The sequence below is a fragment of the Schistocerca americana genome, chromosome 1 (genome assembly GCF_021461395.2).
Source record: "Schistocerca americana isolate TAMUIC-IGC-003095 chromosome 1, iqSchAmer2.1, whole genome shotgun sequence".
NCBI lineage: Eukaryota > Metazoa > Arthropoda > Insecta > Orthoptera > Acrididae > Schistocerca > Schistocerca americana.
Genome location: NC_060119.1, coordinates 1,171,316,996 through 1,171,339,385, shown reverse-complemented (window position 1 = coordinate 1,171,339,385; position 22,390 = coordinate 1,171,316,996). Strand labels below are relative to the sequence as shown.

General features: G+C 42.1%; 1 protein-coding gene across 1 annotated transcript in view; it reads left to right on the top strand.

Moving 5' to 3' along the window:
- The window catches only part of LOC124597824 (glutamate receptor ionotropic, kainate 2), a 353,359-nt gene that overhangs the window by 137,869 nt on the left and 193,100 nt on the right, over positions 1-22,390 (top strand). The window lies entirely within an intron of this gene.

Genomic DNA, 22,390 nt, shown 5'->3' with positions numbered 1-22,390 from the left:
CAGGAGAGCTTCTGTAAGGTTTGGAAGATAGGAGACGAGGTACTGGCAGAAGTAAAGCTGTGAGGACGGGGCGTGAGTCGTGATTGGGTAGCTCAGATGGTAGAGCACTTGTCCGCGAAAGGCAAAGGTCCCGAGATCGTGTCTCGTACCGGCACACAGTTTTAACTTGACAGGAAGTTTCATATCAGCGCTCACTCCGCTGCAGAGTGAAAATCTCATTCTCCTTGATAGTAGCTGTACTAGGTATAGATCTACGAACCAACAGTGAAAAATGAAAATTTATGCTGGGCCGGGATTCGAATGCGGAATTCGCTTATAGCGACTGATTGTCTTAACCACTTCGGCTGTGTGTACACTCTCCCTAAACCAACCAAAATTTACCTGTATCGCACTGTCTACATCGTTACAGCACAGGCCACTGAAATCATCAAGACGACCACTATCGATAAATTGGATATCCGGTTTCGAGTCTCGATCCGGCAGTAGATCCCTAACTGGTACAGCTAATGTCAAGGAATTTATATTCAGGGATTTAATTTCGGACTCTTTCGACAGTTGTGGATCGTCAATAGTGTATGTTCTTTCAGACATGCAGGTAAACTAAACTAACTCGTACCTAGAGGCTCTCATAAAACACATTTCTCATGATACACGATTTTATGCTATGTAACAAGATGTTGTATATATTCTGGATCAAATTATTTTCTACCAGCAATAGGCTACTTTATAATTGATATACCCAGGACTACAATTATCTACACTACTGGCCATTAAAATTGCTACACCACGAAGATGACGTGCTACAGACGCGAAATTTAACCGACAGGAAGAAGATGCTGTGATATGCAAATGATTAGCTTTTCAGAGCATTCACACAAGGTTGGCGCCGGTAGCGACACCTACAACGTGCTGACATGAGGAAAGTTTCCAACCGATTTCTCATACACAAACAGCAGTTGACCGGAGTTGCCTGGTGAAACGTTGTTGTGATGCCTCGTGTAAGGAGGAGAAATGCGCATCATCACCTTTCTGACTTTGATAAAGGTCGGATTATAGCCTATCGCGATTGCGGTTTATCGTATCACGACACTGCTGCTCGCGTTGTCGAGATGCAATGACTGTTAGCGGCTTCGCATCACTAGCAGTCGATATGACAGGCATCTTCTCCGCATGGCTGTAACGGATCGTGCAGCTGCGTCTCGATCGCTGAGTCAACAGATGGGGACGTTTGCAAGACAACAACCATCTGCACGAACAGTTCGACGACGTTTGCAGCAGCATGGACTATCAGCACGGAGACCATGGCTGCGGTTACCATTGAAGCTGCATCACAGACAGGAGCGCCTGCGATGGTGTACTCAACGACGAACCTGGGTGCACTAATGGCAAAACGTCATTTTTTCGGATGAATCCAGGTTCTGTTTACAGCATCATGATGGTCGCATCCGTGTTTGGCGCCATAGCGGTGAACTGACATCGGAAGCGAGTATTCGTCATCGCCATACTGGCGTATCACTCGGCGTGATGGTGTGGGGTGCCATTGGTTACACGTCTCGGTCACCTCTTCTTCGCATTGACGGCACTTTGAACAATGGACGTTACATTTCAGATGTGTTACGACCCGTGGCTCTACCCTTCATTCGATCCCTGCAAAACCCTACATTTCAGCAGGATAATGCACGACCGCATGTCGCAGGTCCCATACGAGCCTTTCTGGATACAGAAAATGTTCGACTGCTGCCCTGGCCAGCACAGTCTCCAGATCTCTCGCCAATTGAAAACATCTGGTAAATGGTATCCGAGCAACTGGCTCGTAACAATACACCAGTCACTACTCTTGATGAACTGTGGTATCGTGTTGAAGCTGCATGGGCAGCTGTACCTGTACACGCCATCCAAGCTCTGAATCAATGCCCAAGCGTATCAAGGCCGCAATTACGGCCAGAGGTGGTTGTTATGGGTACTGATTTCTCAGAATCTATGCACCCAAATTGCGTGAAAATCTAATCACATGTCAGTTCTGGTACAATATATTTGTCCAATGAATACCCGTTTATCATCTGCATTTCTTGTTGGTGTAGCAATTTTAATGGACAGTAGTGTATTTGATGATGACTGTTATCGCCATTGTCTTCTGCCTGCACAGGAAATGGATTATGCATCTCTTATGCGCATGAAGGAGCATAGTCCACAGCATACCCTCCTCAGTGCTTATGTAGCATATATTCCATATCCAAATTTTGTTTCCAAGCTCAGGTGGTAATCTACATTCTCTCTGCCTGATGTAGCATATACTATACACCAACTGCTTTCAGTGCCATGTTTATTTTCGTTTCTGCCTGTTCCCAGTAGGTTGTGGCATCTGCTTAGAGAAAGTCGTTTATCGCTGTGTCAACATGTCTTAGAGAAATAAAGGTACGAAGGTTGCCCAGAAAGTAATGGACCGCATTTTTGTGCTCTGCCGAAAACAATGCTATGAATGCGAAAAGTTACGGATATGTTATTTGAAGTCTCCTGAATGAGCGCGCAAAGTTTCAGTCACTTCCGACAGATAGCGTAGCTGCAGGACAGTTTCAAACTGGCGTCTGTAGGTGTTGTATGTTACAAGCAACGTACCGTCATTGAATTTCTCACTGCAGAGAAAAAACTGTGGGAAATATTCACAGCATCTGCTGTCGATAGAAGCACAGTTAGTCGCTGGGCACGGAGGGTGAGGTCATCAGAAGACGGTTCCGCGGAGCTCCTATATTTGCAGCGGTCTGGGAGACCATCCACGTCTGTCACACCTGACATGTTGCAGCGAGCTGATGTCATTCGCGAGGATGCCATTCGTGGAAGACGTTATGACGACCGTGAGGAGGTGATTCACACAGTGAAAGGGCATACACGCTCTTGTTTTGCGCTGCAGCAAGGCCATAGAAAGGAATGGAGATTACGTGGAAAAATAGGGTGCGTAGATAAAACACCATTTTTTCGTGTGTGTAATACTGGTTATGTTTAATAAAGAATTGTTGCAGCAAAAAATGCGGTGCATTACTTTCTGGGCAACCCCCGTAATTCCTATTTGTTCTCAGTACTTTGGGCTAGCTTGTGTTTCGAACATGTCGTAATACGCTACTGTACTGTATATAGTATGGTAGTAAACTCTCGAATAAGCAAATCTTTGGTGTTTAATATTGCGTTTCCTGCGTATTACACATATTTCAGTTATTTTCTAAAACAAATAGTTTTCACTTTGCATATGTTCTAAAATTTTGGTGAAACACCCAAATTTGATAAATTTTGTATTTTAATCTCGTTCTGTCTCCTAACAACACTTCCGAAATTTGATAAATTTAGTATTTTAATCTCGTTCTGTCTCCTAACAACGCTTCCGACACTTGATCACCAACATAATCTCTTCATTCATAAAACCTAATCTGAGGACAGCTGATAACATAATGAGGAAATATTATAGTATCAGACATTAGTAGTTTTTAACCAGTGAAGGTAAGTAAATTCATATACAACACGAAGAAATAGTGCTGCCGTGAAAGGTCCTGAGGTCATAATAATTTGCATAAGATTTCTTTGACTTTACATTACACTACTCATTTCTGCATTGACACATTACACTACTCATTTCTGCATTGACACTGATCGGGAGACGAAAACGGCATCCAAGCAGCTTCATGCAGCCAACTGAGGAACTTTTCGTAGCAAATTTAGCGATTCCAGTCTGAATCTCTATGTTAATGGCAGAGAGAAAGGTATGTTGGTTGACCTTAGGAATTTAGCACCCGTATTTCGCTTCCCCAAATCGAGTCGCATCTATCGTTAGCCTTTTCAGCGTTGTTCCAATACGTGACAGTCCATAGGACCTAGTTATTCCACATGAAATTTTCGATTCTCTATTTTTTCGTTTGATTCAACTAGATAAAATGGTATATAAAAGTGAAACAGCTTTTTGGTAACTAGTATCCACTAGATTCTGGTTGCTGCCTTGATAGTTGTCTCAAATGAAAAGGAAAGGAACGAGGACGGCATGTAGGCACCACATGTGACGGCCTAATTGTGACATCCATGACGCAATTGATTTTATTATTATGTAGCACTTACAGCACATAAAGCTTTATAAGAACAATTTCAGTACATAGCTGTCGTTAACTCTGGTCTCAGCTTCTATACTTAGGATTCCCATGGTTTCTGTAAAACTTTTAATACGAATGGTGGGATGATTCCTTGCAGGAAACCGCCATCTTCATTGACTAGGGTTTCTCAACTAAAGCTGTTCCGTTTCTAACGATTTTATCGTCGATGGAACGTTGAATCCTTCTCATATTTTTCTCAAAGAAATACACTTAGGACGAAAGTAATGTAATACACAGACGGTTTCACATTTTACGTTATATAGCTTGGGCTGATAGGTCTATAGTCATTATTATCACCTACGAACAGAAATAAAATTGTATTTCAATCACGCAAAGAAACTAGTTGGCAGCAGAAGCGAATGTAGCGCAACAGCCCAATTGAACGTCACGTCTAAAGTGACAGACCTGAACAAAAAGTACTAATTATTAGTATTTTTGGGACTAATAAATTTTTTGGGAGTTTTTGAATCAACAGAATCTCTCCTGGCATTAAATAAGACGTAAGGCATTCTTGTAATCTATGTTAGTTTACTGGAGAATACTTACTTCTGTGCTATAGTTTCCTTCAGGTCAATGAGAATTTCATAATTTGAAACAGAACCAGTTGATGAGCTTTCATGTTTGGGCTACGTTACCTAAACGAAGAACTGGGTGGGAAACAACACAAAAAGTAAAAATGGCTTGCTGCACTTTTAGAATACTATAAAGAGTTTTCAGAAGTAACCTTGAAAAGCCTTTGCTTGCGTATTACCAGAATTGAGATACGTACTTTTAATGCCGCTACAATTTGTAAGTAGGCTGTTTATGTTTTCTTATTGGCAACGTTACGTAGCGCTCTGTATGAAAATCACTGGCTGTGCTGTGTGCAGTCTGTGGCTAGTTTGCATTGTTGTCTGCCATTGTAGTGTTGGGCAGCTGGATGTTAACAGCGCGTAGCGTTGCGCAGTTGGAGGTGAGCCGCCAGCAGTGGTGGATGTGGGGAGAGAAATGGCGGAGTTGTGAAATTTTTAAAACTGGGTGTCATGAACTGTTATGTATATTATGAGTTTTCAACACTATTAAGGTAAATACGTTGTTTGTTCTCTATTAAAATCTTTCATTTGCTAACTATGCCTATCAGTACTTAGTGCCTTCTGTAGTTTGAATCTTATTTAGCTGGCAGTAGTGGCGCTCGCTGTATTGTAGTAGTTCGAGTAACGAAGATTTTTGTGAGATAAGTGATTTGTGAAAGGTATAGGTTAATGTTAGTCAGGGCCATTCTTTTGTAGGGATTATTGAAAGTCAGATTGCGTTGCGCTAAAAATATTGTGTGCCAGTTTAAACACAGTCACGTATAATTCTTCAAAAAGGGGACGTTTCAAATTCAAATATTAAGGATTGTTCAGCGACCAATGCACAGATGTATTTGGATTTATCATCCTATCGACGACGAGATAATTAGACCAATGGCTTTGACGGATTAGGATAAAGAAATAACGTTACTATCAGGAATCATCAAAACGTTTGCGTTAAATTATTTAGGAAAACCCTAGAAAAATTAAATCTGAATGGACAGTCATCTGAAAATGGAATCCACTACATTCATTACTCCATCGCCTCGCTCAGTAGAAAATTATCGAGAAAGGTGGCGTAGTGGTTAGCACAATAGTTTCGCCTTCGGGAAGACGCACTTTTACATCCGCGTCCGATCCTCCTTACAGGGAGTCCCACTCAAACATCCCTGATTTCAAAGGCCCAGGAAAAAAAACCCACAGTAGTTACGACACTGAAAACTGCACCACATTGTAGAGCATCTCAAAGAATTTATTTATTTATCGTCAATACACCTCTACATGTGAACCATTCGTAGCACGTAGAATATCGAGGCTATACTCAATTTCTTGCCAAGTTCTTTGTAACGTTTCCTCTATTATTGTTGCAATCGAATTAGTGATACGATGTCTCAACGTAAGAATATCATCCACTTTGGTCGCATACAAGCGGTCCTTCAGGAATCCCCATATGAAAAACTCTAGAGGCGTAATGTCGGGTGAACCTGGTGGCCAGGCAATGGGTCCTCCGCGATCGATCCAACGATTGGAAATTACCTACACAGGAACTTGCGAACAGCCGTTGACCAATGCGGCGAAGCTCCATCTTGTTGAAAAATGATGTTGGGTTGCAATTCTTGTATCCGAGGGTAGACAAACTGCTCCAAAACATGTCCAGCTACACTGACCCATTCACTGTTTTTTTCCGCAAAAAGAAGAACGGTCCAACAATCCTGTCGTGCATTAGCCCGCACCAGATGTGTAGTTCAGGAATGTCACGAACATGTTCAATGACAACGTGCGTCTTTTGCAAACCCCAAATCCGAACACTATGCCTATTAAGCCTTCCTGAAAGATGAAAGGTTGCCTCATCTGAGAATAAACATCTTTCCAGGAAGCTGGCATCGATATCAATACGCTGCAGCGTAAATGCAGCAAATTGTTGACGGCATGGTTTGTCGTTTGGCGTCAGATGTTGCAGAATTTGCACTTTGTAAGTACACATATGAAGATGCTGGTGAACTACACGATGCAATGTTGATCGAGGTACGTCAGGTTGCCTAGATGCTTGACGAATTGACTTACGTGGGCTTCTGAGAAACGTTTGTCTGATGTCCTCCACTGTCTCTTCTGAAAATCCGTAACGTGCACCGCCAGAATGTTTCAGAACACTTCCCGTTGCCAGAAACTTCCTATACTATTCCTTAATTGTTTTCACATCAGGTGGATCACATTCATACACACGATGATAATTTCTCTGCGCAGTAATCGGCGTTTTTACGTCTGAAAATCACACTACTGCTCGCACGCGCTGCTTTGGAGTCGCCATTTTCACTTCATGCGACCATGTTGCTCTCTGGCGACGATACTTGGCACTTCTGACGCGGCAGTATAAACTATTTGAGATGCGCTACAATATGGTGCATGTTTCACTGTCGTATCTACTTCGGTTTTTCTCTCCTGGGTCCTTGAAATCAGGGAGAGTTGAGTGGGACACCCTGTATTTAGGTTTTCCGCAATTCCCCCAAATCGAGCCCGGCGAATGCTGGGATTGTTGTCGGCATGGTTTCTCGTTTGGCGTCAGATGTTGCAGAACTTCGTAACTACACATACGAAGATACTGGTGAACTACACGATGAAATGTTGATCGAGGTAAAGGGCGCAACCGATTTCCTTCCCCATCCTCGAAACAATACTAGCTTGTGCTCCGTCTCTAATGATCTCGTTGTTGACGGGACTTTAAGCCCTAATCTTCCTCCCTTCTTATTTCAGCAGAGAATTACTAGGAGAGAGAACAAAACAAACAAATGTATCAGCAAGCAGATTGAAGTGGAATTGTAACCATAATCAAAAAGAAATGGAGGTTAGTGGACACACAACCGCGCGATCGAAGTGTATGAGGGCCAAGAAATTACTTTGCTGGACTGCAAGGGCTACGGAAAGGCCGAGAAGGCTTAATGGAAGAAGGGTAGATGGCTTTAGAAAATATGAAGAGCCACATGGATGCGTATAACTAGAGGAAATAAGGGGGGAAGCCCACTATCATGCAGTGGATTTATGTCGCATGGCATTATAGCATTGAGGGGGGGCAGGGGGGGTGGAGGCACCGAGAGGTTAAGCTCGGTCGGCCAGATTGGTGCATTTATTTCGTGAACTATGACTATTGTGTCATACATTGCTTGCGTAGCGTATGTGTTTTTCATTTCAGATCTCGCAGTAGCTAGGACGGTTCACCGTTTGACCTTCAGCTATGTAATGAATCAGCTGTGGGGCTTCCATAACCCAAAACACTGTTATTATCAACTTTCCTGCAGAACCTTGGCTTTTTCGCTATGACTAGAGATAAACATTTCCACGTCAGGTTTTGCCGCTTATCCTACGGTTCGTTGTATTTGGACCTGCGTCTCGTCAAAGGTTAATACGTGAATAGGAAAGTATTTTCCTTCATTTTAAAAAACCTTAAAAATAATGTCGACATTTCCATTTTTTCCCATGTCAGTTGACATGATACGCACCGAACACAAACATTATGACAGCTTACAGATTCATGTACAATTTGTCCGCAGCTCGTGGTCGTGCGGTAGCGTTCTCGTTTCCCGCGCCCGCGTTCCCGGGTTCGATTCCCGGCGGGGTCAGGGATTTTCTCTGCCTCGTGATGACTGGGTGCTGTGTGCTGTCCTTAGGTTAGTTAGGTTTAAGTAGTTCTAAGTTCTAGGGGACTGATGACCATAGATGTTATGTCCCATAGTGCTCAGAGCCATTTGAACGATTCATGTACAATTTCAAATTCTGAACCGTGTCTAATTTTCAATGATGCAATGATGCGCAGTATCATAAATTCTGGCAAGGCAGTCAACACGAACCATTCTCTCAGCCGTCTCAGTGTTCATGTCTATTTTCAAAGTGGAATATCTACTGGAACTCTCTTCGTTGCAGGCAGATACAAGTCTGCTTTTAAAGCGATTTATTCTAATGTAAATGTTTTGCTCACAGCACAGCTATCACCGTACTGCAGCTGCTTTCCGCGAATAATTTACGCAGTATTTAGTCGCTTCTAATTCCTCTTGTTTCTCCCCTGGTGTGTACGGACAACGGAGTAGTCGTCATAGAATGATGCGAAATAGCTACGACTAAGAAAATTAACTGAACCGACACAGTCACCAGACAAGAACAACACTGAATTTAAGAAGTGCCGTTGTAGAATCAGTGCTGCCAACCAATGGAGAAGAAACTGAATATGGAAGTTAGTTGTACAAAGGACAGACAGTTCGAATGTTGACTGTAGGAACGGAGCGTAACTTATGTGTATATCACACAGGAGTTATTTCGTTGTTGTGTAATGATGGTGCAGGAAACAGTTCGAAAATGAACGGACTCGCTCGAAACCAGTCACCATTAACCCTAGCAATACCAACGCATTTTTCATAACATATAATACCAGTGGGAATGGTTACTTTATGCCTATCACCAATAAATTTTAAAAAATTCGTTATTTGTTGTCAACTTTTAATAACAACATGATTTTACATAAGTACTGATCTATAAGTGTGGTCCAGAACTTGAAAATATCTTTTAGAACAGTCTTAGCAAGCAATACCAACGCGTGCTCCATAACGTGTGCTACTGGTGGAGTGGACATACTCTATGACGTTATGAGCAGCGCAAAAAATATAAAAAGTATAAATTTCCTTAACTGTCGTTGACTTTTATTCGCAACACACTTTTCAATGTTGTATTTGTGTCCAAGAAGGGTCTCGAAAATGAAGTAATGAATATGGCGTGTGCTGTGAAGACACATCCACTACTGTTACTCAAACGTTTTTGTTAATTTTAATTGAGAAACTTAATACAATTACAAAATCTGGTAAAACAGATCATTAGAAAGAATCCATATTTTTTTCGAAATTTTAAAATATGAGGTACATGAATAGATTAGAATAAGTGACCCCCCCCCCCCCTTCTCACCTCCATTGGTATTTCTGAGGAAACTAGATAAATAACAAAACATAATTGTTGGTCCTTTACGCCAGCACAGTGTTGAAAATACACATGCCAAATATGCGTTTAATCGTCTTGCCCTTGTGTGGAAGAGGCTTGTTCGGTTTGGAAATGCATTCTGCCATTTCTGGATCGTCTTCAACACGTATATGTAAAAGCCTACAGACAATATGTGTGAATACATATCTGCGTCTGGCGCATATTAAATTTTTCCCCGTTCTTAAACTGCACCAGGAAAGCCGGAAGCGCCAATCCGTCTCTCCCGGCCAAAGCTCCAAAGCGATAAATTCCGGAAAAGCGCCTGTACGTCTTTCTTCCGCTGATTCGACCGCAAGCTCTTCCTCCCCCCCCTCCCCCCCCCCCCCCCCCCCCCCCCCCGAGGCGCCCTAGATGTGCAGTTTCCGGGTAATACTTTGCTACGGTGTAAGAGTCTGAAAGAGGAAGCAGAGAGCAGGAAGGATGTGGCACTTCGCTGCTACGGACCCAGGACTTTTTCAGCAGGACCACGAAGATGCGAAGAAACACCGTTGGCGCATTGAGCTGCGTGTTGTTCATGAGACCGGTAACCGATCAATGAATACCGCATGTGAATCTAATGCAAGAAGTGTACTAAAAATAGGGGTAAAACGAGATGAGCGGCAACAAATTAATAAAAAAAGTCCGTGTGTCATACCACCAGTTCAGTCTCAGCACGAGCGGTTTCTATGACTTAGTAGATTAGAAAATTGTAGTATGATTATATTACTGGAATGCTAAATAAATCAAAAGCGCTAGTTTGCTTTAGTTCTACAGTATTAATTTTTCTGTGTTAACCCGTTTACGGCTTCCAAGGCCATCTTGAGACATTTAATGACTAGTCATCAAAGAAGTTACAATGCCTGTAAACGATACAGGAAAAGAAGTTACACGTCTAAGTTGAAGCATAAAAGTGCAGTAAATAACATCTTTGACAGCCAGGTGGTAATACAACGTAAAACGTAAAAAGCTGAACATTAAATAAACATAAACGGAGTAAACAGGAAGAATGTTTAACAGAAAACTGGAACAGCAAGGCTACGTAACAGTTTGTATTAATAATCAAATCCAGTAAAGTAAAACTAAATTAGTACTTGAGAAAAACTCACTGCCTTGCCTTCAACTTGCACGACAACGACAAAACAGAAAGTTTTTTTTTTTTTTTTTTCCATCGAGTTAAAGAAAAGAAGAGAGAACAGCTCAGCTAGCGATTCAGTCAACAGCCAACAAATTAAGATCAATATGTGACACGACAGAAGTAAACCAGAAACATAATGTCCCAAGAACAGTGATCCTAAGAGCCGTCAGGCACATTTTTCCTGGTGTTTCAGCACATATTTACAATTTTGTTTTTGCACTGTGTAGTTGGACTCATTGAAACAAGTAGTACTGATCACCTCTTGGCGAGGCACTGTGTCGACGGAAGGCGTCGGTTTGTTTCCCGTTACAAACAAAATGATTTTTAAAGCTGGATTTTACATGCAGGTTAATAGAATGGTCGCACATTACTGTAGTGCGATATTGGTTTCATCCATGTGTGTTAAAAGGGACAGTAAAACTGGAAGTGTAACCAGTACTTCAGTAGCACTGAATGCTTGGCAGCAGCAGTAAGCCTCAGGATTCGTGTTTACTCGTTGTGTTTTACTATCCGTGTTAATAGATATCGATAGGTGGACTATGGTACTAAACTAATTTGGGATCGCTCTATCCGATGGGCGCGTAACTTTCCGATTTAAAAATAATTTTGCTTGCAACGGGAAACAAGCCTACGTTTTTATTGACACGCGGTGTCTCGTGAAAGAAGAGACGAGCAGTAATTGTCTGGACTGACTTCAGCTCCACGATGGAAAATCGGAACGGTAAGTATCTGCCACAACGTCAGAGGAAATGCGCCTGACGGCTCTTAGGAGGGGGAACCTGGTATATTATTGGTAAGAGAAAAGAAAAAGAAATACAGGCCTCTGAAATGAAATATATGAGAACGATAATCGGTTGTAGAAGAATGGTCCAAGTTAGAAATGAAGATGTTCTGAAAAATTTCAATGTCAATCAGTTGATAAATATAGTAAAATCATGAAGAACGAATGATTGAGAGAAAAATACCATATCTGTACCGCAGTATCTAGTAACAAGGTTCAAATGGCTCTGAGCACTATGGGACTTAACTTCTGTGGTCATCAGTCCCCAAGAAAGTAGAAATACTTAAACTTAACTAACCTAAGGACATCACGCACATCCATGCCCGAGGCAGGATTCCAACTTGCGACCGTAGCGGTCGCGCGGTTCCTGACTGTAGCGCCTAGAACCTCTCGGCCACCCCTATCTACTAACAAGCAAATGAAATATAGACTGTGGGAGGGCTGTTGGAACACGTAGTTTCGTCTACCCAGGAACTGGAATACTAACAAAACGATGTTATTTGCACCATGCAACCACTCATGACTCACACTGTGACGAAAGTTTGTGTAAATTTGACCTACTGATTCTAAACTTTTAATTCCTATATTCTGAACAGGATCAGATTCGCATGGTATTTTTTCGGTTTTCTTTCTTAATTGGAAGAAATGTACAACTAACCAACTTGAAACTTCCTTAGGGATTAAAACTGTGTGCCGGAGCGAGACTCTAATTCGGGACTTTGCCTTCGCGGGCAAGTGCTCTGCCAACTGAGCTATCCAAGCACGGCTAATGCCCCGTCCTCACAGCTTTACTTCCGCCAGTACCTCGTCTCCCACCTTCCAAACTTCACAGAAGCTCTCCTGCGAACCTTGCAGAACTAGCACTCCTGGAAGAGAGGATACTGCTGAGACATGGCTTTGCCACAGGCTGGGGGATGTTTCCAGATTTTCACTCTTCAGCGGAGTGTGTGCTGATATGAAACTTCATGGCTGATTAAAACTGTGTGCCGGACCGGGACTCGAACTTGGTCCGCACACAGTTTTAATCTGCCATGAAGTTTCATATCAGCGCACACTCTGCTGGAAACTGAAAATTTCATTCCGAATTAATCAACCTATTTGTGACTCATAGCGTATTTAAAATATTACGACAGGCCCCTATTATTGAAGATTCAAGATTTTGGACACTTATAGGGTATAATGCTATCCCAAGTCAATCGTGCAAAGGTAAAAATCTGGAGGGCAGAATGTAGAGATTTTTCTTCATCTACTACTGTGCGGCATTAAGGACCATAGTGACAGACAGCACTGCATGCAGCCGAGCGAGACTCAGCAGCTGATGTGAGGTTCCAAGCTTTGACGTAATGTCTGGCTGGTGTGGTTCTCTTACCGAAAGGTGAGGGTACAATGACTAATAGGTTCATACCAGTAATTCGTACTTGGTAAATAGAAAGAAACCAATTAAAGCTAAATGTATGATGTTATATGTATGACTGCAGTGGTTTCGTATTATGATTGTAAGAGTGGTAGATTTGGTCTGCGTAAAGATATGGAATAGATATTGATTGATATTAATTGAACACAGCATAAAAGTAACAAAATTTACGTCACTAAATCGAAACCTTTGAAGTCAACAGCATTTTAGGATTTCCTCATTTTGACACGTAAGTTTTGGAACAGCTAATCAAGTCAGTGTACAAAACTGTACCAGTGTAACGGATGGTGGAGCATTTGTTTTCTCGGCTTCATGTTAGAGTTACGGCCGAACAGGGCATAGACTTTCTTGGTTGTATTTTAGGTTGTTCCAGTGATCAAATATAAAAAGGAAGTAGCCAAAAAGTCTACGGGTCATAATGTAGTCCACTATACGGCTTTCCCGGACATGGTACTGCGGAATAGCTCTTTCAGTATAAAAACAGATTTTGTGTCCTCGAACACCACTTAACGCCACAGCATTGGGTGTGTTCTAAGGCAAAACTATTACTTCCATATTGAACCGAAGAGCTGCCAAAAGCCCCCACCTGCAAACAGCCAATATAGTACAGAATGTTTTGCTAGTGTAATCAACAAAACTCTACTAGCATTAAAAAGACGTTCATTTGGTTTCCTTTAGGCCGTTCCAAGGGTACAGAGTTCAGGGTTATATGGGCAGATTAGTCAAGCTGCAAATGAGGGTGATGCACTAAGAACAGTTATTGTTGCTTTAGTCGCTATGGCTGATTTTAAGGGTACTGTGTTTGCTGTAGAAGGGGAAACGTAATCCGTCAGAAATAGTGTAAAGCTGTTACAGAATATCTGGCAAGTAAAATATGACGAAGGTTAAGTACTAAATAAAGATCTGCTCCTATTACTTCTAGCAAGCCTCTGTGTAATAGGGTACACGTTTTGTGTATATCATTAACTCGTAGCTATGGCATCATTAAACATCAAGTATAAGTCATTATGATGCATTATCAGCGATTACAACCCTGACAAGGGAAAAGGACTCCAATGCTAAACATGGAAACTCGTCTCATTGGTATCACCACCGCAATTACGGTGAACCACGCTATGGGCCGATTTTGTTCCCAGAGAGACTGGAGTTCGCAGAATACAGGCGACAGCAGGGAGTTGGCAGATAGCTGGCAAAAGCAGCAGTGGTCATGGAGAGTGGCGTGGGGCCGCAGGGAAGACTCCGCGCGAGGGGGAATCTACAGCACCTTGAAAATGGTTCCTCCGCCAGCAGCGTGTAATATTTTGTGCATACAGATAGTAAACACAAGCATTTGGGGTAACTCTGACAGGTGGGTCATGGCTGATAACGGCGAGTGGCACGCCATCCACCTAAAGCTTGCCATCACAACAATCCACTTCTTTCTCATTATTTACCACAGACAATTCCATTACCCAAGAAATGTGTAACTGATCCTGTTCGAATATATCAGAAACAAATAAATCACTTGGTATTACTTAACAGAAGGGAATAACCAATAGGTCGGTGGGCTGAACCACACACACAGTCAGTGTGGGAGGAATTACAAAACGCATCAAAAATGTAGGAGAACATATACTCAACATGCTGTGCGCGCACATGAATAGGTTCTAGTCAAAAGAAAAAAAAAGTCAGAAGGCGATGTATTCATTCAGGAACTAATCAAGAGTCACTGACAGGAAACACAAAAATGCTTGTACTGTATGTCTTGAAGTTACTAATGGTTTCACTGTAAGGGGGTGCCCTCCACTCACAGTTCCTCTGTGTATACAATACTCATATACGAGGGTTGAATGAAAAGTAATGCCTCCACCTTCGTTAATTGGGTTTGGATAGAAATATTTTAATAAATCAAACGCAGAAATAATCCTTACAATGTATCTTTAATTAACAATATTTACTTTTCCACATAATCGCCAGCCAACTGGATACATTTCTGCCAACGGTCAACAAGTTTTCTGAAGCCGTCACGGAAGAAGTCGACACTCCGTTTCAGCAATCACAGTCTCGAAGCAATGGTGTACCGACGTTTCGTCTCCTGTCACAATTGAAAGGAGAAAGGCGTCACCTCCATTCTCGTAACGCGAGAGGAGTTCCTGGCGAATTTCAAGTCTCTACGCTTTCATTTCAGGAATCAGCATCGGCGGTGCCCATAGTGCACAGATCTTCTGATAGCAAAGCAAAGCAATAAGGTGACCCACACGTTGTTGTGAAACGCCGATTGTGCTTGTAGTTCCTCTCTGAGTGATAGGACGATCTTCCTCAACCAGTCCCTCAACATTTTGCTTGTGAAACTCGGTGGTTGCTGTCAGAGGACGTCCGACTCTGTTTGTCACGCAGGTCAGGTCAAATGTTCCCGCCTCAGCCTCTTTAAACGTACTCGCCCAATGACGCACAGCACTCACATCAACACAATCAACATAAACTGCTTTCGTTCTCTGATGAATCTCCTTTGGGGTGACACCTTCTGCTGTTAAGAATTCAACGACTGCACGTTGCTTAAATCGCAATGACCGACCGTCTGCGCAGGGTTCCATACTTTACACTGTAACAACACAACCGTTCAATGCTAAGGATTCCCGCCAACTGGAGATGTAGAGAAGAGGCTACGGAACAAGTCAGTACCTGCCGCATACCAATGCTGCCAACTGTTGAAGATGGAGCATTACTTTCCAGTAAACTCTCGTAAAATTACATAAACGCTAAAAGTATACAGAAACAGCTCATATGCTACAACTGAGTACCGCAGTGCAGCACAGCAGGGCAAAACATTTGATTAAGTAACACAGCCTCATTCTGGAGAGGAGAAGGGCGGGTAAAGGCTCCAGAAGGCCTTGGCTCTTGCAGTACAAAAAATAAACGTATATAATAAGCGACACTTGGCTAAGCCACCAGAACCACTTTAATTTTCCACATTATTAATCAAGTCATTTGTAGTCACCTGACTGTAGTGGAAATGGATACGTAGAATGGAGAGCATATCTACGTCCTGAATGAGGCAGCGGTATCGCCTTCTACGATGCTCTTCTCACAGCAGGCAGGTTGCCTCTGTGAAGTTCTATCAAAGCAGCAGGCAGAGGTGTCACAGCGTTCCCCTGATAAGCTTTTAGTGTGTCAAGAGTGAACTATTATGGGGCACTTGTTTAGCTGTTTCTCGAGATTTACAGGAGAAGTTTAACGTATCTTCTGGTCTGTACCTTCAAAAGGGGTATTAATCTTCTAGGTTTTTCCGTTCTTGATTGCAGGTTTGTGCAGTAATACACAGTGATCTAGCTGGCATGTGAGTAATGCTGCTGCTTTATTTCTTCTATGTATTTGTCTAGCTATAGTCTTAATGTTAGTATATCGTGCTTAGTGCCAAAATTTTTAAAGCCTGTTTACTAAGCTTCTTATCTCTTTCGATTCTATGCCGGGTTTAATTTGTGTAGCTCGAAGGGTGTGCTCATAGGAGGGCTACAAACTACCTCCCAAGGGATATGCCCTGAGGACTCGAGGATTCTGCTATAAGCTAATTGGGTGAGTGAGATGCACGTCTCCCCCTAAGAACGTGCTTAACTCAGATAGTAGGATACCATTTGAGCAGTGGTTTTACAGACTCGTTAAATACAGCTATAATACTTTAGTGGAAGGGAATACTCCTGCCTTGTTTAATTATAAACAGTTTACACGTTTATACAAACAATGACAACATAAAATTCGTTTCTTGATCAGTTAAGGAAGCATCAGGACTGCTAGTAGTACATTATTTTCTGCTGTCATATCGACAATCGGGTTGGGGTAGGGTTGGGTTGTTTGGGGGAGGAGACCAGATAGCGAGGTCATCGGTCTCATCGGATTAGGGAAGGACGGGGAAGGAATTCGGCCGTGCCCTTTCAAAGGAACCATCCTGGCTTTTGGCCTGGAGCGATTTAGGGAAATGATGGAAAACCTAAATCACGATGACCGGACAAGGGACTGAAACGTCGTCCTCCCGAATGCGAGCCCAGTGTGCTAACCACTGCGCCACCTCGCTCAGTCGGCAGTTGGCACTAGTATTAGGTGGCAGGAGAAGTGATCAATTTTTAACCGATTATACTTGTTTTCGTGCTGGGGTTGGGAGAAGGGTCACCTTTTATCCAACGCAACAGTTTCTAATGATGTGGAAGCCTCTGGTAAGGTCTGCAAAGCATTTTTACGACCATGTCGGCTGTGACTTCTGGGTTCACCGCAAGCAAGGGTGCATATACTTATCCACGTCATGGAGGCAGCCTTGCCACCAATAGTGGGCGGCAGTATGAATGTTTGTAACTGATCTACTGCCCTATGACAAGCTTGAATGCAGTAATAACACGAGAAGTTGTTCAAATGTGGAGTGACTTTGGTATTACGTATTGGTTTCCAAGAGGGATATAACCACTTATGAGGTAAGATCAGACATCGTGGCAATCAGAGTAGTGTCTCTGGGCATCTTTTAACTCGGCTATTAGCTCACCATCTGCTTGCACCACTCGAACATACTAACTGAGGCCATCTGCATTCTGGTGCAGTTTTCCAGAATGATGGGGTACTCCATACTAGTATGCTGTTAACTTTAAGACCCAATATGTCATTTAGTTACTGGGGTTCTATAAACGCCACACCTGTAGTAAGGCTGGCTTTACTCCATTTAATCTAATAGTATATGTACTGAGATTGTGACTCTCCAAAGGAACATTTCTTCCAGCTTCAAACTTAAACTTAAACCTCGCCAACACATTTCTCAATCGTTTTGCATGCTCCTCGATGGTTCAGGGGAGCAATATAACGTCACGTAAATTGATCAGGCAGGTGTTGGGTTTCAGGACTCATAACAAGAAATCAGGAAATCTTTGAAATGTGGCAGATCTGTTTCTTAAGTGAAAAGGCATCTGTAAAGGTATGTACAAGCTACATGGTAAAATTAAATCGGTTTCTGGACGGTCCTTGGGAGTTATTGAGATCTGATGGCAGCCTAAGTGCGTATCAAGAATGGTGAAAACCTACAGTTTACTAATCTGCCCAAAGTTCCTTTATACATGTCAAGACGTAAGTGTCATGGTTTATAACCTTATATCCTGCTCTCATATCTACACATAGGCGATAGGTATTCTCACCATTAATTGATTTCGTAGGTACAACTGCTGTCCGACACTCCCAGGGGCTAGCTGATGGTTCAAAAATTCCTGCATCAAGTTGTCGCTCGAGTGTTTCCTCTACAGCGGACTGTAATTGATACGGAATTCGGTACAGTTTATGGGCAACTGGTCTTGCATTTCTGGTAGGAATTTCTGTTGTGGCGTAGCAAGACAGCCACGCCACGGAAGTAGCCGAAAGGCACGCGTTTAGTTCACGCAGGCAAGGGATAGGTCTGTAACAGGATACGTAATGAATGCTATAAAGAAAAGTACGTAGCTTCTGGAATACTTAACTTTAATCCATCCTTGTTGTATACATCGCTCTTGACGATACAAGTGAGACTCCATAGATACATGCAATGTTACTAATGGCGCTTTGCTAGGTCGTAGCCATTGACTTAGCTGAAGGCTATTCTATCTGCTCTGCAAATGAGCGAGGCTTCGTCAGTGTGCATCGCTAGCTACGTCGTCCGTACAACTGAGGCGAGTGCTATTCCGTATCTCGAGACCTGCCTTGTGGTGGCGCTCTGTCTGCGATCACACAGTGGCGACACGCGGGTCCGACATGTACTAATGGACCGCGGCCGATTTAAAGCTACCACCTAGCAAGTGTGGTGTCTGGCGGTGACACCACAATTTCATCATACACAATGTCACTATCACATCTCTTCAAATAACGACGATTACTCCTGTAAAACCTGGTATAGCAACCTCTGCTCCATATTAGTCTAATATGACGACTTCTTCTGCAATTGCTACTTCGGGAGAGGCGTGATTGTATATTCTCTGACTGGTAATAACATACCTCCTTCCTTAACTTTATCTGGGACCAAATTCTTCACACTCAGGTACCTTTTGCATGCTGAACAGTAAGGTTTCTTTCGGTATTATTATGACTCACACTCCATAATTGTCTAGCCACAACGGAAATCTTACTGCTTTCCCTATCGTTTTTGCGCTACACAGGCCTCGTCTCACAGATGCCTGTACTCTGCTGAGAATGCCATTTTAAGTGATCACATTAAATAAACAGCTGGTCCCTTTAGGCTCTTTCATTTCGAAGGTCAACCAGAGAATTTTTCTGGTGCCCTTATTTATTATTCCGATGTGGCCACCTACAACACAAAAGATTTCGAGGATTGGCGTCATTTCCCAGATTCCTTCTTATGTGTGAAGTGCTGTCACTGTCAATGCGATTCAGTGTTTTACTAAATTTGACAGTGAGCGGCCGAAAACTAGCCACACCTGAAACTGGTGCAGGAAATATTATGTATTTTTATATGGCCTTATGGACGACATTAATAATGTGGATTCTACGAAACCCCTATTTTATTAAGTGACTTAGTGTGTAAGTTTACTGATAGTGGGGAAGTTCCTATTGTAAACGATCCATTCAGGTACGTTCTGGCGCATTTGATGTTTGGGGTAGGCATATTTTTTTTATTTCGTAGAGTAGTTACTAATTATTTTACGGTTGACTACATATCTGAGGATGGTTCATGTTGAAACAAAACTGGTCATTTGAAACATTAGTGCAGTCAAGGCGAACATTTAATCTGTTAGTTAAGATTCAAGCGATTACCGGAAATATTTCTCTGTAAAACATCATCATCATCATCATTATCATCATCAAAAATGTTCTGCAAAAAGGCAGGTTTCACATGGTAGTTCTCTAGGCTGTCCGATCTCCTTCGATCCTCTTCAGGTTTGCATAATTTCCTCTTCCCTTTATGTCGTCTATCATCTTGTATCTCCTTCTTCCTCTGAGTCTAGCAAGCACTCCCTTCTCAATGAATGTCCCAACCAGCTTTTTTTTCCTTTCTCTTACAACCTTCAGCACATACCTTCTCTCACCAACCCTTTCCAATACTCATTCATTACTCACTCTTTCCATTCAGCTTAGTCTCTCCATTCACATCCACATCTCAAATGCTTCTAACCTTTTTATATCCTCTCGTCTCAGCGTCCATGTTTCTGCCTCATATAGTGCCACACTCCAGACAAAACATTTTCCAAGCCTTTTCCTTAGACCTTTATCTAATTTGCCACATTAGATTCTCCTCTTCCTATTGAATGCCTCCTTCGCTATGTCAATTCGAGTTTTCACGTCCTGCTGACATCTCAGATCTTTAGTAATTCTTCTTCCAAGATATTTATATGCACTTACTTGGCTAATGGTAGATTGTCCTATTTTAATATTGGACAGTCTGCGTCTTGTACTGATGACCATATTCTTTGTTTTTTATGTGTTTATTTGCATCCCATATTCCACACAAGCTTCATTCAGATCTTTCAGCATCTTATTCACTGTACGCTCGCTTTCTGCCACTAATTCCACGTCATCAGCAAATCTTATACATTCCATTCTCTTTCCACCAATACATATTCCTCTTTTCCCATCTAAGCCTTTTGCAATAATCTCTTCAAGTTATGCGTTAAACAACAGTGTGGAAAGGCAACGACCTTGTTTAACACCTCGTCCAATGCTGCTTCCTTCTGCCATTTCATTTATAATCCTTATTCTTACTTTCTGGTGTGAATTTAGATTCTGCATCAATCGTCCCTCTTTCCAATCCACTCCTTTCCTCTTCAAAATACCCATCAGCTTGTTCCACTGAATCCTGTCAAAAGCATTTTCTAAATCTATAAAAACTGCAAAGATTTCTGTATCTTTTTCCATATATCTTTCCCCTGTAGTTCTTAACAGGCCAATAGCATCTCTTGTCCCTTTTCCTATTTTAAATCCGAACTGCTCCTCTGCAATCAATCTGTCCAACTTGCCATATAGCCTTCTATTCAACACTTTCAGCAACACTTTAGCTGCATGAGATATTCGACTGATGGTCCTATGGTCTTCACGTATTTTAGTGATTCTCTTTTTCTCTATTGGTGACATAAATGTGGCAAGGAAGTCCTCAGGCAATTCCCCATTGTCATATATCTCTGTGAAACAGAGGCAACGTAATCGTCGCTCAGTGCACTGTTAACAATAGTGGGTCTTTAAGTCATACACGAATGAAACTCTGATGGCCAACAAAGATGTAGGACGTGTCGGTCCACAGGAGAATTACCTGCAAGACAATGATTCATAGCTCTCACCACTAAGACAGCACTTAAGCTTCTGGAGTACGTACGAATATACGTCAACGTACAACAAAAGACGAAAATCCTTTTTCAGAAAATTATCATCGTGCCGCAAATAGCTGAGCCATACGTATCCACGCCCATTCCAGGCTAATATTGTAGTTTTCAGTCCAAAGACTAATGCACTGAGGCAGATACATCTGAATACAAGTACATCAGAATTTTACCTGCTCATGCTGCTTCTTCTCTTTGTACTTCTAATCATCTTCACTTCAGGAAGAAAGAAAGAACTAACAGAGATGTCTACTTTTTACGTACGATTAAGATGACATCCTTACAAACGTTTGTTACCATTCACCTGCACCGGCAACATTCTCAATATTTCTGCCACAGTTTTGTCACTGAAGCGGGCGTGCTGCTTCGCAAACAATAGCAGGCAGTGGCATTTCGGATTATTGTACGGTTTCGCAGCTGACTCGATGCTTTTGCTGTGACGAATACTTGTTGCACATCTCGTTGTGGTAATACTTAACGCGATAAATTCGGCTGAAAATAAGCTCTAAAATAAAAATTAAGTACTACAAATGTATCATACGTTAGATGAATGCACAGGGTACACGTGTCATCGATTTAGCTAATACGATCACATTATCCCGTCGATCAAGCTGGATTATCACAGCCGCCAGTTGACACTAATTAGCATCCAATAAGCATTTGCGGAATCAAAGGCCGGTATTACGGTATATACCCAGGCGTGTGGCGCATTAGCATGTAGTAAATTATGTAGTACTTAACTACTGTGTAAATTAATTAGAGACTGACTGCCTGAACCACCAGGAAAATGTACTCGTACAGTTGTTTTGGCATTCACAGACATACATCAGACTATCTCCTTTCTAGAATCCAGCAGCATTTTACTGAGTTAATGGGAGAGCTATTACAATTTCTTGTTGTTATGATAGACTTTTTGTGGCACTTCCGTAGTATACAAAAGTTACTAGTAATATAGTCTCCATTATTTATAATTATTTTGCAATTAATGAGAAGCTTCTGTGTTTCATGTAAGATTGAAAACATTATAATAGTTCGATCTCGGCTGTTTCCGATATGAAGAAAATGATACTTATTATCA